Here is a 15,750-nt window from a genome sequence, read left to right on the forward strand (position 1 = left end):
AACTAGGACCTTGCGGAGGACCTGGGCAGGCAGAGGAGGAGGAGATCCATCAGAGCCAGGAGAAAGGACTAGCGGACCGCGCAGATGACACAGACCTGAGACCAGAGAGACAGTTGAAGAAGGGGAGATCGGCTATCGTGGTTGGGGACTCAATCCTGAGAGGAGTAGACAGTCATATAGCCGGAGGGAGAGAGGGCCGACTGGTAACATGTCTCCCGGGGGCAAGAACAAAGGACATAATCAACAATATCGAGAGGATCCTGGAGGGAGCCGAGACGGAAGAGACAGCAGTAGTGATCCACATCGGAACCAACGACATCAGCAGGAGGAACTTCAACAGGACTACACTAACTGACCAGTTCAGGACCCTGGGGAGGAAACTGAGACTAAGGACAAGGAAGATAGCCTTCTCAGAGATCCTGCCAATACCGAGAGCGGACACAAAGAGACAGAGCGAACTACAATCAATTAACGTTTGGCTGAGGAGATGGTGCGAGGAGGAGGGTTTCCACTTTGTTAGGAACTGGACTACTTTCTTGGAGAAGAACAAGCTCTACAGAAGAGATGGACTGCACCTTAGCACAGCTGGGACGAGGATGCTGGCACGCAACGTCCAGAACGTCATAGACTTGGCTTTAAACTAAGGAGAAGGGGAAAGCCGATAGTCGACCTGACCTCGACACATCGGACATCAGTACCTGACAAGGATACTGAACTGGGACATTGTAAAGGAGGACTCGGGACTGAGTGTGTATGTTTTGAAAAAGGACCTAAGGACGCATTGCAGGGATCGAGGACACAAATGGACCTGGTAAGCGACACCAACACAGAACAACAGGAGCCAGAGGGGCAAAGACATTGTGAAAAAGAGCCCAGGACTAAGTGGGAATTAGGAGAGCAGGAGGTGCAGGGGAAACAGGCAGAGGACGTCACACACACACAGCAGGAGGAGGACGAAGCTCATGGGCTGGCAAACCATGAAGAAAACTGCAGGAGTACCAAAGCATGAGGGAAACAAAAAGAGAGGACAAAAAACTGGATCTTAAACTGCCTATACACAAATGCTGAGGCCTGAGGGCCAAAATGGGAGAACTGGAAATCACTGCCAGCAATAAGGACCTAGACATAATTGGAGTCACAGAAACGTGGTGGACTGAGGACAATCAATGGGATGTGGCCATACCAGGGTACAAACTATACAGGAGAGACAGGACACATAAAAAGGGTGGAGGAATAGCGCTGTACATAAAAGACTCCATACCATCAGCCAGGATGGTAACAACAGTACGGGAGGATGGCTTGGAATCACTATGGGTTAAGCTACAGGAAGGAGCAGGGGCAGACATTAAATTGGGTCTGTACTACCGCCCACCTGGACAACCGGAAGAAATCGACCAGAAGCTGGAGGCTGAACTGAGGCAGGTATGCAGAAGCGGAAATGTGGTGGTGATGGGGGACTTCAACTATCCTGGGATAGACTGGAGTATTGGGCACTCAAACTGCGCAAGAGAGACCAAATTCATAGAGGTCACGAGGGACTGTTTCATGGAGCAACTGGTCACGGAACCAACACGGGGCGATGCCACTCTTGACCTAATCTTCAACGGACTAGGGGGGCCAGCAAAGGAGGTGGCGGTATTACACCCGCTAGGTAACAGCGATCACAACACGATCCAGTGCAGGCTTGAAATTGGATCATCAAAGGGGAAAAGAACCACAACGATGGCACTCAACTTCAAAAAAGGAAATTATGATGCCATGAGGAAAATAGTGGGAAAGAAACTCAAAGGCAACATAGGGAAGACGGAATCTGTAGAAACAGCCTGGACCTTACTCAAGGAGACTGTGCACGAAGCGCAAGACCTATGCATCCCCAAGTTCAGAAAAGGGTGCAAAAAAAATAGAACAAAAAACCCAGTGTGGATAACAAATGCAGTGAAGAAGGCGATAAGCGACAAGAAAGCATCGTTCAGAAAATGGAAAAAAGACCAAACAGAGGAGAACCAAAAAGTGCACAAAGAACACCAGAAGGAGTGTCACCGAGTGGTTAGAAAAGCAAAGAGAGAATACGAAGAGAGACTGACAGAGGAAGCAACAAACTTCAAGTCGTTCTTCAGATACGTCAAGGGGAAGCAACCGGCGAGAGAAGAAGTGGGACCATTGGACGATGGAGACAGAAATGGAGTAGTAAAAGAAGAGAAAGAGATAGCTGACAGGTTAAATGAGTTCTTCACGTCAGTCTTCACGATGGAGAATATAACCAACATTCCGGAACCCGAGGAGATCGTAATAGGAGACCAAGACGATAAGCTGGTCGATTTAGAGGTAAACCAAGAGGATGTACTCAAGCAGATTGACAGACTAAAGAGAGACAAATCGCCAGGTCCGGACGGCATTCACCCAAGGGTACTCAAGGAACTAAAAGACGAAATAGCGGAGCCACTTCGACAGATATGCAACCTATCCTTAAAAACCGGAGAGATCCCGGAGGATTGGAAAATAGCAAATGTCACGCCCATCTTCAAGAAGGGCGCAAGGGGAGATCCGGGAAACTACAGGCCGGTGAGCCTGACCTCAGTCCCGGGAAAGATGATGGAGGCACTGATTAAAGACAGCATCTGTGAGCACATCGAAAAAAATGGGCAGCTAAAACCGAGTCAACATGGCTTCTGCAAGGGTAGGTCATGCCTCACAAACTTACTGTACTTCTTTGAGGGGGTGAACAGCCAGGTGGATAAAGGGGAATCTATAGACATCATTTACCTTGACTTCCAAAAAAGCCTTCGACAAGGTACCACCCGAGAGACTGCTTAAAAAGATATGGAACCACGGGGTACAAGGGGAGATCCAACGATGGATCAAAAACTGGCTGGCAAACAGGAAGCAGAGGGTTGGCGTAAAGGGCCACTACTCAGACTGGAAAGGGGTCACGAGCGGAGTTCCGCAGGGGTCGGTGCTGGGACCGCTCCTGTTCAATATCTACATAAACGACCTAGAGGCGGGAACCAAGTGTGAAGTCATTAAATTTGCAGATGACACCAAACTATACAGCAGGGCTCAAACCAGGGAAGACTGCGAAGATCTCCAAAAGGATCTAATGCAGCTGGAAAAGTGGGCCGAAAAATGGCAGATGAGCTTCAACGTGGGGAAATGCAAGGTCATGCACGTGGGAAAAAAGAACCCGATGTTCACATACAAAATGGGGGGAACACCACTAGGGGTCAGTAACCTGGAGAGAGACCTGGGAGTGATGGTAGATACAACACTGAAGGCATCGGCGCAATGCGCCACGGCCTCAAGGAAAGCAAACAGAATGTTGGGTATCATTAAGAAGGGTATTACGACCAGGACGAAGGAAGTCATCATGCCGCTGTATCGTGCAATGGTACGGCCGCATCTGGAGTACCGTGTCCAGTACTGGTCACCGTATCTCAAGAAAGACATGGCGGTACTTGAGGGAGTACAAAGAAGAGCAACTAAACTGATAAAGGGAATGGAAAATCTCCCATACACCGAAAGATTGAAGCAGTTGGGACTTTTCTCCCTGGAGAAGCGAAGACTTAGAGGAGACATGATAGAAACCTTCAAGATCCTGAAGGGCATAGAAAAAGTAGACAGGGACAGATTTTTTAAATTAAGGGGCACCACAAGTACAAGGGGGCACTCAGAGAAATTGAAAGGGGACAGGTTTAGAACAAACGCTAGGAAGTTCTTTTTCACTCAGAGGGTGGTGGATACATGGAACGCGCTTCCAGAGGCTGTTGTGGACAAGAAAACATTAAATGGTTTCAAAGAAGATTTGGATAGATTCCTAGAAGAAAAAGGGATTGAGGGGTATAGGTAGGTATAGACCATTGTTCAGGCAATGGGCCTAATGGGCCACCACGGGAGCGGACCGCTGGGCAGGATGGACCTATGGTCTGCCTCAGCGGAGGCAACTTCTTATGTTCTTATGTTCTTAGGGCTTGATGGACTATTGGTCTGACCCAGTAAGACTATTCTTATGTTCTTATATAAATAAAATTATCCCACATTTGCTGGTTCATCATTGATGGCCAGCAGAAATAGTGCTGTTTCTGAATTTTTAAGCACTTGAGGATATGGGTCCAGTGTTTGAGAAAGAAATTACATGGCATAAATGCACATGAGGTAAGTCTCTTTCATTTGAAAAGAAGCTCTGGAATGAGAGGGTATAGGATGAAGTTAAGAGGAGTAATCTAAGAAAATACTTTTTCTTTCAGAAAGGGTGATAGATACACGGAATAGTCTCCCGGTAAAGGTGGTGGAGGCAAAGACTGTGAATTCAAGAAAGCGTGGGACAGGGATAAGAGGAGATAGATGCTGTGGATGGACAGACTGGATGGGCCATTTGTCCTTTATCTGCCATCATGTTTCTGGTTATGTACCAACTTACGCACTATGCTCAAGACACAGGCCTTCAGGGCTAGTGTTTATAACAAAGCTAAAATCTGAGAGCATTTACCAACAATTTCAGTGACACTTAAAAACCTGGTTCGTAAGTTGGCAGATGCTGGATGTCAATCAAGAGGCTCTTTGTTATATTTACAATTGTTTGTTCTTGCAATGTTTTATAGTGTGTGCTTATGTAAATTGTAATCTGTCCTGCATGTTCCATAGAGTGACAGAGTGGAATGGAAATGTTTAAATTAAAATTAAATAGCCTGCTATTTTATTTGAGCTCAGTAAAATTAAGTGGCTGTAGCCATGGGAGAAGGAGAAATGGAGAGGTTGACTTAATAAAGATCTCTATTTAATTTTCCAGTTCATAGTACTATATCTCTTCAGACTCTGAATAAAACAAGTCTGTAGGATATACAGTAAATAGCACATTTCATTCTCAAATGGGATCCTGTAAATGTGCAAATTCCATGTTTTCATATGTGTGCACATTTAGCCACCTCTGTGATGCACATCTGGCAGCACCCTTCTGACATCTGGACTGCTAGAAAGCTTCTGAAGAGGAGAGAGGAGCAGAAACTGCTTTGTGGTTGGTATATGGAGGTTCTAGGAGATGGCTGTCATAAAATCACAGAGAATCCATAATAGAAGCTTCTTTAAGTCAGGACCCAGGATTTCTCCTGCACTTTCCTGCCCCAGCCACCAGACCACCCCTCCTGCCTAAGAGTCTCTTGCTAGTCTTCAGCCAACATCATTGGGTTTTGCATGGTAGAACAAGCTATTTTGATGCTCTGTTAGTTCGAAGTAGCTGTTACATGTCACATTATCTTACAATGGACTGTTTCATCTGTTGTACTAATTACATCTTTCAGCTAAGTGAACTTATACTATTTGGGTGAACATATTTAGCTCTTCTGTGGTTCTCTTTCCACTTTTTTGCATTTGGGAAAGACTTTTTGCTTTGCATGAACACTGATAAAAAGAGAAAAGGAAAAAAAAATAGATTAATAAGTTAAAAGGGAGTTTCAATATACATTAGGGGAAGGTTTTTCTGACCAATGATTGCTCCAAGTATGTAATCAATACATGAATGCTATTTGGCTTCATAGTTCTGTTTCAATGAGCTCTTTTCCTCCACCCAATATATTTGTTCCATTTGTTTGTGGTATTGGAGCTCACAGCTGTAGTATTTTCTGTGAAGTCCCACAGGGCTCCCCACTTTCTCCTACGTTTTTCAATGTGTACCTTCTTTCGTTGGGTTATTGGATGAGTAAACTGGGCTTGAGGTTGTTCAGCTATGCTGACAATATTACAATAGTCATTCCATGTTGCAATACGTTATCCAACAGTAAATTTATTGAGTCTGTGTTAAATACGATGGAATCCTGGATGCAGGAATTCAAGTTGAAATTAAATCAGGAAAAACCAAAATTCTTTTTTGTGTCATCTCAAAAGATTATTATTGAACCAATAATTAAGATCAATTCATTATCATTTACAATAAGCCCTAGTAGTTTTTGATCAGTGTTTGACTTTGAAAAATCATTTAGACGCAGTGGTTCAAAAGGGTTACTATACCTTATGGAAACTAGGTACCATCAGATCCTACTTTAAAGCTACTGCTTTTACAAACTTAGTTCAGACATTACTTCTGAGTATTCTGGATTATTCTAATATTGTATATTTGACATGAACTAAGAAAAATTTGGCTAGACTGACTTTGGTTCAGAATATAGCAGTAAGAATGATCTATGGTCTGAGGAAGTACGACCATGTGACCCCTTACTATTGTGAGCTGCATTGGCTACCGGTGGAGGCCAGGGTGATCTTTAAGTTGGGATGCTTATATTATAAAGTCGCTTTTGGTGTTGCCCCATTATATCTCGTTGATAGATTCGTTATCATGGCATATGAGAAAAGTAGAAAATCTCATGCCCTATTTACGTTCCCTTCAGTTAAGGGTTATAAAAGTAAGAAACATCACGGGCATTGTCTTTCCTATCAAGCAGCTTATTACGATAAAGATTTCCGTCCATTATTGATTAAATCCACATCTTATGAACTTTATAGAAAACTTTTGAAGACTTTTCTTTTTTCCAAATTCTTGGTTAACTAAATTTCTGTACATCATATTATTCTTATATTTTCCCATGGCATAATCTTTTGTTAACTGCAATGAACTAAGAGTTATGCGATCTAGAAATTCACTGTTATGTTATTTTACATTATCTTGCAGTACAATTACCAGTATGTTGCCTGCTATGATCCGTACCTTTTAGTACATAATTTCCATTTTATTACTTCTCTGCATGTACAAAATGTGTGAAAACTTGAAAAGGGGCCAACCAAATGAAGGTTTAACTCTATTTCTGTTTCCTAGCTTTCACTCCTTCTTTAGGACCTATTTTCTTAAACAATAGATATGGGTGATTTTACTATTACTGCTACTTATTTCTTTCAAGAGACAGTCCCTGCTCAGTAGAGCTTACAATCTAATCATTTTCGGGTCTCTTGTCTGTAGAGAGAACGAAAGGGCACTCTCTAAAGTTAAAAGGGGATAGATTCCGTACAAATGTAAGGAAGTTCTTCTTCACCAGAAAGTGGTGGAAAACTGGAACGCTCTTCCGGAGGCTGTTATAGGAGGAAACACCCTCCAGGGATTCAAGACAAAGTTAGACAAGTTCCTGCTGAACCGGAACGTACGCAGGTAGGGCACTGGTCTTTGACCTAGAGGCTGCCGCGGAAGTGGACTGCTGGGCACGATGGACCACTGGTCTGACCCAGCAGCGCCAATTCTTATGTTCTTATGAGTCCCTCTGCAGAGGTTCCTTTAGTGGCAGCATTCACCTTCTCACCCCTTTTTCTTCTAGCACCCAAGTAGATCATCAAACTAAAGTCTACCACTGTACTTCTAAATTCAGAATGAAACATAAAGGAACTCATTGTGTTTCTACTAGAGAATGACATGGGGACAAATTTTCCCCATCCCTCAGGAACTCAATTTCCCCATCCCGTCCCCATGAGTTTTGGCACTGTCACTGTCCCTGCCCTATTCCTGTAAGCTCTGCCTTAACTGTACAAGCCTCGAACACTTAGGATTTAAAAGTGTTCGATTCTTGTGCAGATGAGGACAGTAGTGTTGCCCGATTCAGGAAAAAAAATTTTGATTCGATTCGATTTTCCTGCCCAATTGGGTGTTTTTTTTAAAACATCATGGTGGGTTTATTTTATAATCTCTTCACCCCCTTTGCCTTCTCCTAATCACACTGGTGCTTTGGTGTAAACAAACAAAAAAGACTTTTCCTCTCTCTGTTAAATTCTAGCTCACATTTGCGTTCTAACACCAGCTGTGGCAGGATACACATTTCAAATCTGACATATTGTAATCACAAAACAGAAAATAAAATGATTTTTTTCTACCTTTTGTTGTCTGGTCATTATTCAAATCTAGTTGGTCCCAGGCTCTGGTTGTCTTCTGATATCTTGCTTGCCAGGGTCTTCTTTCTTTTTTCTCCATGCTAATCATCCATCTTCCATCTCTGTCCTCCCCTTCTGTTTCTCTTCCCTCCCCGGAGGTCTGGCATCTTTCCTTTTTATCATCTCCATCCACAGAGCCACCTTTTCTCAACTACCCTTTCATCCAGCATCTCTCCCTCCTACCCCGCCACCCCAGGGTCCACCATCTCTCCCTTTCTTTTCCCAACTATCCTCCTATCCAGTATCTCTATCCCCCTTCCACACCATCCCTTGTGTCCAACTTCTCTCCCTTTCTGTTCCTTCCCCCCCTAAATCCCATTGCCCATCATCCCCCTCCCTCTTCTCTATTTTTAGACCCATTATTTCTTCCCCCTAGTCCGGCATATGCACGTCTTTTTGAACCCCCCCTTCCCTCCCTCCTCCGTGTACTTCTACACCAGGGCCCATTACCCTGAAGGTCTGTCCCCCCATGAAGGCCTGCACCCAAGGCCTGCCTATCCCCTCTGAAGGCCTGCACCCAAGGCCTACCTGTCCCCTCTGAAGGCCTGCATTCAAGTCCTGCCTGTCCCCCCTGAAGGCTTGCCTGTCCCCCCTAAATGCCTGCACCCAAGGCCTGCCTGTCCCCCTGAAGGCCTGCACCCAAGGTCTGCCTGTCCCCCCTGAAGGCCTTTCCAACCCCCTGGAAGGCCTGTACAACCCCCCCCCCCCAAGGACTGCACTCCCCCCTCCCCCCCAGAAGGCCTGTGTGTTCCCCCTGGCCTCCCGGCATCAATTTACATCATTTCAGCAGCCTGGATAAGATCGCTAGCGCTAGCGATCTTTGCAAGCTGCCATCGGGTCTTCCGAGCTGCCTTCTCTCTGCCGCGGTCCTGCCCCTCCTCTGACATCAGCAATCTTATCCAGGCTGCTGAAATGAGGTAAATTGACCCCGGGAGGCCAGGGGGGAAGCCGGACAGAAGCACCAACAGTCCCCGCTCACCCTCTAAAGCAGGAGCGGCAGCGGCCGGCCAGCAAGAGGCAGCGCTGCCGATCCTGCTTTAGGGGGCGAGGGGTGGGAGGGTCAGTCGCCAAATTGGGAAGCCGATTTTTTTAAATTTTTGAATCGATTTGAACCTTTTCAACCAAAATGAATCGGTGAATCGATTCGAATCGTGCAGCACTAGAGGACAGAGCTAGCAGGAATGGGGCAGAGACAGGAAAAGAACTTGCGGGGACGGGACGGAAAAATGAGTTCCCGCGGGGATGGGGAAAATTTTGTCCTTGTGTAATTCTCTAGTTCCTTCATTAAAGCAATATTGAAAAACTAGGAAAAACGCTCCAGAAGAGAGAGTGATGCTTTTGCAAAGTATCCTTTTATGAAACATATCAAAGGGGAACGTGCATTTAATTCTATGATAATTATATTTTCCTCAGATTTGCTCATAATAAAAATTGAACTAAATTATGGCGCAGAAAAGACTACGATCATGCAATTCTGGTTCCCTTTAAGTCATGGAATGAATGAGAGGAACATTATCCCTGAATTCACATCATTGAACTCTGCAAAAACAAACACATTAAAACATTTAGTGGTTTGAAAATAAAACTGGTTATAGATGGGACTTTTCATTACACCAGTTTGGTCTCACTCTTCTTTTTGGAAGATCTAAGCAAATACTTTAAATGATATGTATATCCCAGCCTGTTTCAGTTCTGCCATTTTTTTTTCCCCTCGTATGATATTTCTGGAAGGTCTTGCTAAAATTAAAACTTTGCATTTATGTCAGGTTTCTGAATGTGCTTTTATAGATGAAATGAGGTACAGAAAGATTGTTTGTTTGGAAAATGGTCATTCAGTGGAGGCTACGGTGTGAACCCCCCACACCAGGCTATTACGGTTAAAGTTTCAGACACCAAATGGTTCCAAAACAGTGGTCTGGTCTTGATGGTGGTTCATAGACAACGGCGCGAAAGACAAAAGCGCGCGCCGACAAGCCGCTCTAAATTACAGTTTTTAGGGGCTCCGACGGGGGTTTTTGTTGGGAAACCCCCCCAGTTTACTTAATAGACATCGCGCCGGCGTTATGGGGGGGGTTTGCGGGGTTGTAACCCTCCACATTTTACTGTAAACTGAACTTTTTCCCTAAAAACAGGGAAAAAGTGAAGTTTTCAGTAAAATGTGGGGGGTTACAACCCCTCACACCCCCCACAACGCCCCCACAATGCGGCACGATGTCTATTAAGTAAAGTGGGGGGGTTTCCCCCCACGCCCCCCCGTTGGAGCGCTAAAAATAGTAATTTAGAGTGGCGCGGCGGCGTGCGCTGCGCTCAATTGTCTGGGCGCGCCTTTGTCCCGGCGCACTTTTGACCCGACACCCTTGATGGTAGGTAACAGTTTATCCCAAACAAAAGGCAGAAACTGCGGAATCCAATGTTCCTGATGTGATATTTATTGAGGTAAATTTAAATAAATATATCCACTGTAAAGAGCGGCTGACCCAAAAGAGGAGGTAGCGCAGACCTAACACAGTCCATGTTTTGGCTGACCAAGCCTTCCTCGGGGTAGAGAATGACACGGTGGCGGTTTACCCGCGGCCACCGCATTTTAGCCGCGGGTCACCCGCCGAAAACGGGGAAGAAAACTAGCAGTCGCTGCGGCGACGGGGACAAGGCCATTCACCGCCCGCGGGGCGGTGAATGGTCTTGTCCCCGCAGTGAGGCATGAAGGATCGCGCGGTCCCCGCAGCTCACACCCGCCTGCCCAATCGATTCTAGTGTTTAGCCAGCTCTCTCCCTTCTCCTCACCTTAGTTTGTAGATTTTCTTTTTCGGCGACCCGCACGCGCGGCTGCTCAGTGTTCAATCTTCTGCTCTGACGCAACCGGAAACAGGAAGTTGCAGCAGAGCAGAAGATTGAACACTGAGCAGCCGCGCGTGCGCGGCTCTCTGATAGCGTGCGGGTCGCCGAAAAAGAAAACCTATAAACTAAGGTGAGGAGAAGGGAGAGAGCTGGCTAAACACTAGAATCGATTGGGCAGGCAGGTAGTGGCTGCGGGGACCGTGCGATCGCTAGTGTTCCCGGCTCAAATTGGAAGGAGGGAGTGAAAGGGAAAAGGATTCTGGGCCAAGGGGATGAAAACGGAAGAAAAGTCCACAGCAGGAAAGAAAGGGAAGGACAGGCAGGTGAGCCAGATGCTAGAAGCAGGGGGGGGGGGAAGAAAGAGGGAAAAAAGCTAGATGGGGTTGAAAAGAAGAGACACACTGGTATGGAAGAGGAAGATAGGGGAAATCTGGACACAGGAAACGACAAGCGAGGTTGGAAGCGGTGAAAAGACCATGATGGATATAGATTAAATCGGTGTATAAACTAGAGTGTCTATTGGAGGGATGAAAAATGAAGAAAATACTGTTTCATAAGAGTGTAAGGAAACTGTGATGACATGAATCGAAAGATGTGTAAGACGGCGTGACTAATAAATTAATAGAAGGTGAACAGGGTTCATGGAATATTGTGAAAATGGTGATGGTGTTGTGCACACCGTAAGAAGGGTGTGCATGTTTTGAACAAAAATACATACATGTGTACTCAATAAATGCAAGGCAGTTTATCACATTTGTTTGGCTTGTGGTGTTGTAGGGAAAGGGATTGGGAGGGACTTGTATACCACCTTTTCTATAGTTTTACAACCACACTCAAAGCAGTTTACATAGAGCTACTTCAAACATTTTCCCTAGTCAATATTCTCTCGGTTTTTTCTTTTTTTTAAAATCTTTATTAATTTTCAAACTTTGACAGTGCCATACAATTAATTTAGATATAAACACTACAAAAAAGGCATTTTAAATACACAATTAATACATAAAACAATCATTTCCCCTCCCCCTCCCCATAACTTGTTATATTAATTTTTTTTTAACTCGGTTTTTTCTTAACTCATTATCCATCTCCTCTCTTGGCCCCAAATGTGGTTTTGTGTTGATTACCAGGTTGTAAACATGCTCAAAAGTAGCATCTCTTTTGGTGTTTTAGTTACATTCTTGCACACACATTTTGCTTATACTGTATTCTGATTAAAGCATGGTTGTTGCAGTGATAGATTCACTTGAATGTGTTGAAATAAAGGTCAATAAAAAATATAAGGTGATCTCTTTTTATTGGACTGGTTTAATACCTTTTTTAATTGACTTTCAAGAGTCAAGCTTTTTTCATCAGGTCAAAACCTATTTTAAAACTTGTAGTTTTAATGTTAATTTTATTTGATATATATATATATATGTATTATTGTAACCCGCATGGAGGAGCATTATTAAAAGATATGTTTAAGTCTGATTTGGACGTAGGGCGCTGGTCGCCCGAAGTTGGCAGCGGCAAAATGTCCATTCTCGAAAAATACCGGTATGTCCCCAAAATTTTTTTTTTCAAAAAATCTTCTATCTGTATGTCCAGATGTTTGTGTGGGGGTCTTTACTTTGTCCCTGCAGTGGTTATCTGGTCACTTTGGATACCTTTTTGGCACTTATACCTGCTTTTACATCGTCTAACTCACAATGTATAAGTTTTGCCTAGGAAGTCTCATCAAACATTTGATTATCCTTGCAGGACGACTAAGTCGGCCCACATCTCACCCTAACCACTACTCCAGAAAAGCCCCTTTCAGCTCTGGACGCACAGCAGAATTCAGAGGCCTAAAAAGTCTGTGGATATGTCCAAAAAGCTGTTTTGATTATTGGCATTTGGACAACCTGTCTTTTTGGACGACTGAGTGCCGACTTTGGCGGGTTTTTAGACATATTTAAAGTTCGATTATGAGCCCCATAGGTTTTTAAAAAAAAATTATTTATTTGTAAATTTCAAAATTACAATACAAGAATCCTCTTGTTACAGAAAATCAGAGAAAATATTAGAACACATATTGCATAAAACCATATAAACAGATTAAATCTGTAAAAAGATAATTTTTTTAACAAGTAATATAAATTATGCAAAATGTTTTAAAGAATTAAATAGCCCCTCTTGCTTAGACTTCTATAATATCCAGGAGGACAAGAATGTAACGAGATAAGAGCTCTCTAACAATATATCTATTTCAAAAGGAAAAAAAAAAAAAGGCTTAACGTGATTTCATCCAGTTCAAATTTCTAATAACAGCCCTCAAATCTGTATTACTGTTTTGCGTCCAGAAAACTTCGAAATTGCTCCGGCACAAAATATACATATTTCATTCCAGCATATTTAATCATACATTTACATGGATAACTAAGCAAAAAGGTAGCTCCAATTTTTATAGTCTCCTCCCTCATACTCAGGAATATTTTCCTTCTCTCTTGAGTGGACTTAGTAACATCAAGAAAAATCCATATCTTTTCTCCCATAAACAAGCTCTGGGAGGAACGAAAGAAAATTTTCATTATCATATTTAAGTCCTGCTCAAACACAAAATAAACTATCAAAATACCACAGTATTGCACTTCTTCCTGAGATGTTGCAAGTATACCAGTTAAGTTCTTTAAATCTATTTCTTGTGGAGGAGAATTTTCTAACTTCCTTGGCAAGTAATACATTTTATTGATCGGTGGCATCAGCTCTGCAGCAATATTTAAAGTCTCCTTTAAGTATTTCTTGAAAGTGTCAATAGGTGAGACTAAATTTAACTTAGGAAAGTTCAAAACGCGTAAGTTTAATCTCCTACTGAAGTTTTCCAACTGTTCAATTTTATATTGTAGAGAATTCCTGTCTTTCACCATACTTGCTGATAAATACTGTAATGAAGATATCTCTTTATCAACTCGCTCAAATTTCTTATTAGTTTCTATTTGAATATGTTGTACTGAGGTAGTCAAATCTTCTAATTTACTCACAACCTTAGAGATGTCTTCCGCCGATTTTGTTGCCGCAGTTTCGAGTCTCTGTACTATCTTGAATATATTTGCCAATGTCACCGCCGAGGATTCAGTTCTCTCTGCTACTCCAGAGGATATCCACTCAGTGTCTCGGTTAGCGATTTGACCCCTCCTGTGTGAAGACGCCGTGATCATCTGGCTCATCGCTCTCTCACATTGCACGCTGCCCTGCGCTGGATTTGGCGGTGATCGGGCTGTTGGGGGGAGAGAGAGAGATTTCCAAGCCTCTTAGGTTTTAAGAGATATATAAGACTGTTAAATACATAAATAAAGCAAGCAAGTCCCCTTTTACTAAGCTGTGGTAGAGGTTTCTACTGCGGCCTGGGTGTTAAATGCTCCGATGCTGCTCTGATGCTCATAGTTAGCGTCGGAGCATTTAGCGTTCCGGGCTGTGGTATATAAAGAAAGTCATTTTCAATATGACATCTAAATCCATGTTTAGATGTTTTGTGAAAGACACACAAAAATCCAGTATCAAAGATGCCCATTTTCAAAACTGCAGAACATCTATCTTGGGTTTTTTCCCCCCAAATGGATGCGTTTGTGCTCAAATGACAAATGCACAGAACAAGCCATTGAGATGTGGGAGGGGCCAGCATATGTAATAGACTGGCCACACAAAACACTCCAGCAGAACAATGGAGCACCTTAGGGGGCACTGCAGTGAACTTCACAAAAAAAAAGGTCCCAGGTACACATCTAACCATAATCCCCCTTACATTGTATGGTGAACCCTGCAAAACCTACTGGACCAAACTGCACACCACCCCAATAGCCCTTATGCCTGCAGGCAACACCTTACATATGGGATTTGAGTGGAGTTTGAAGGCTCACATGTTCCATCAGAAGTGTAGTGGTTAGAATGGGATATGGTTCTGAGTCCCAGTCTCTGTGCTTGACTACACTGTCTGCCAGGAATCTGCTTGCTGCTCTACCAAGACTGGCCATAATTAGGGTTACCATATGGCTCCAGAAAAAGGAGGATGGATTGAGACATCCGGGTTTTACTTCCATTGCTTTCAGTAGAAGTAAAACCCAGATGTCTCAATCCATCCTCCTTTTTCTGGAGCCATATGGTAACCCTACATAACATCTGAAGCTGTCATACAGGCAGGTATGTACTGTTTCACTAACACCTTTGGAGGGTGGGAGAGGGTTAGTGACCACTGGGGGAGTGCGCGTGTGGAATTATGTTTATATCACTGCCTCAAGTTAAAAAAGATGGTTTATGGGATAGAACGGAAACAATACAAAAAAATCTCACCTAATGGTATATAGAAAGAGAAAGGCAGGTATAGGGTCTCAGAAACCCGCTAGGAATTAGGTATATTCAACTTTTACCAAGACTGACTGGTTCCAAGTCTCAATCATCGACCCTTGTAACCTTTTCCTCCTCCTACTGGTCAAAATTTGTTCTGCTTTTTATTTTACTTTATTGAACTCTTATTCTTAATTAAACCAACAGGAAAAATTTTTTATCATGCGTCCTTCCTCTTTTAGGGCTAGCAGTCAAAAAACGCTAGCCCTAAATGAGGAAGGACATATGATAAAAATTGCAGAATGTCCTGTGAACCCTTGAAAAAGCCATTTTGTTAGTAAAAGGGGTCCCGTTGGGCTTGCTAGAATTCTGTATACTTAAGAAAAGTAAATTTTTCCTGATGTTTTAATTAAGTGGGATTTTTTGTATTTTTGAATTATGTTAATATCCCTCCAATGGTCATCTGGTCAGTTTGGCACTTATTTGTTATTAAAACAGATCTAGCCCCAGAGGAAAGTCCATAGTCTGTTATTGAAAAAGACACGGGGGAAGCCGCTGCTTGCTCTGTATCAGTAGCATGGAATATTGCTACACCTTGGGTTTTGGCCAGGTACTAGTGACCTGGATTGGCCACCGTGAGAACGGACTACTGGGGTTTTATGGACCATTGGTCTGACCCAGTAAGGCTATTCTTATGTTCTTATGTGCCCTGGACGT

General features: G+C 43.4%; 1 long non-coding RNA gene across 2 annotated transcripts in view; it reads right to left on the reverse strand.

The window, feature by feature from the left end:
- Positions 1–12,980: 12,980 nt before the first annotated feature.
- The window catches only part of LOC117355805, a 33,789-nt gene continuing 31,019 nt past the window's right edge, over positions 12,981–15,750 (reverse strand). For both annotated transcript variants that reach the window (XR_004538450.1, XR_004538451.1), the window contains exon 4: positions 12,981–13,969. This is a non-coding gene — a long non-coding RNA (uncharacterized LOC117355805). The remainder of the gene's footprint in view (positions 13,970–15,750) is intronic.

This window comes from Geotrypetes seraphini, chromosome 2, assembly GCF_902459505.1.
Source record: "Geotrypetes seraphini chromosome 2, aGeoSer1.1, whole genome shotgun sequence".
Classification (NCBI taxonomy): domain Eukaryota; kingdom Metazoa; phylum Chordata; class Amphibia; order Gymnophiona; family Dermophiidae; genus Geotrypetes; species Geotrypetes seraphini.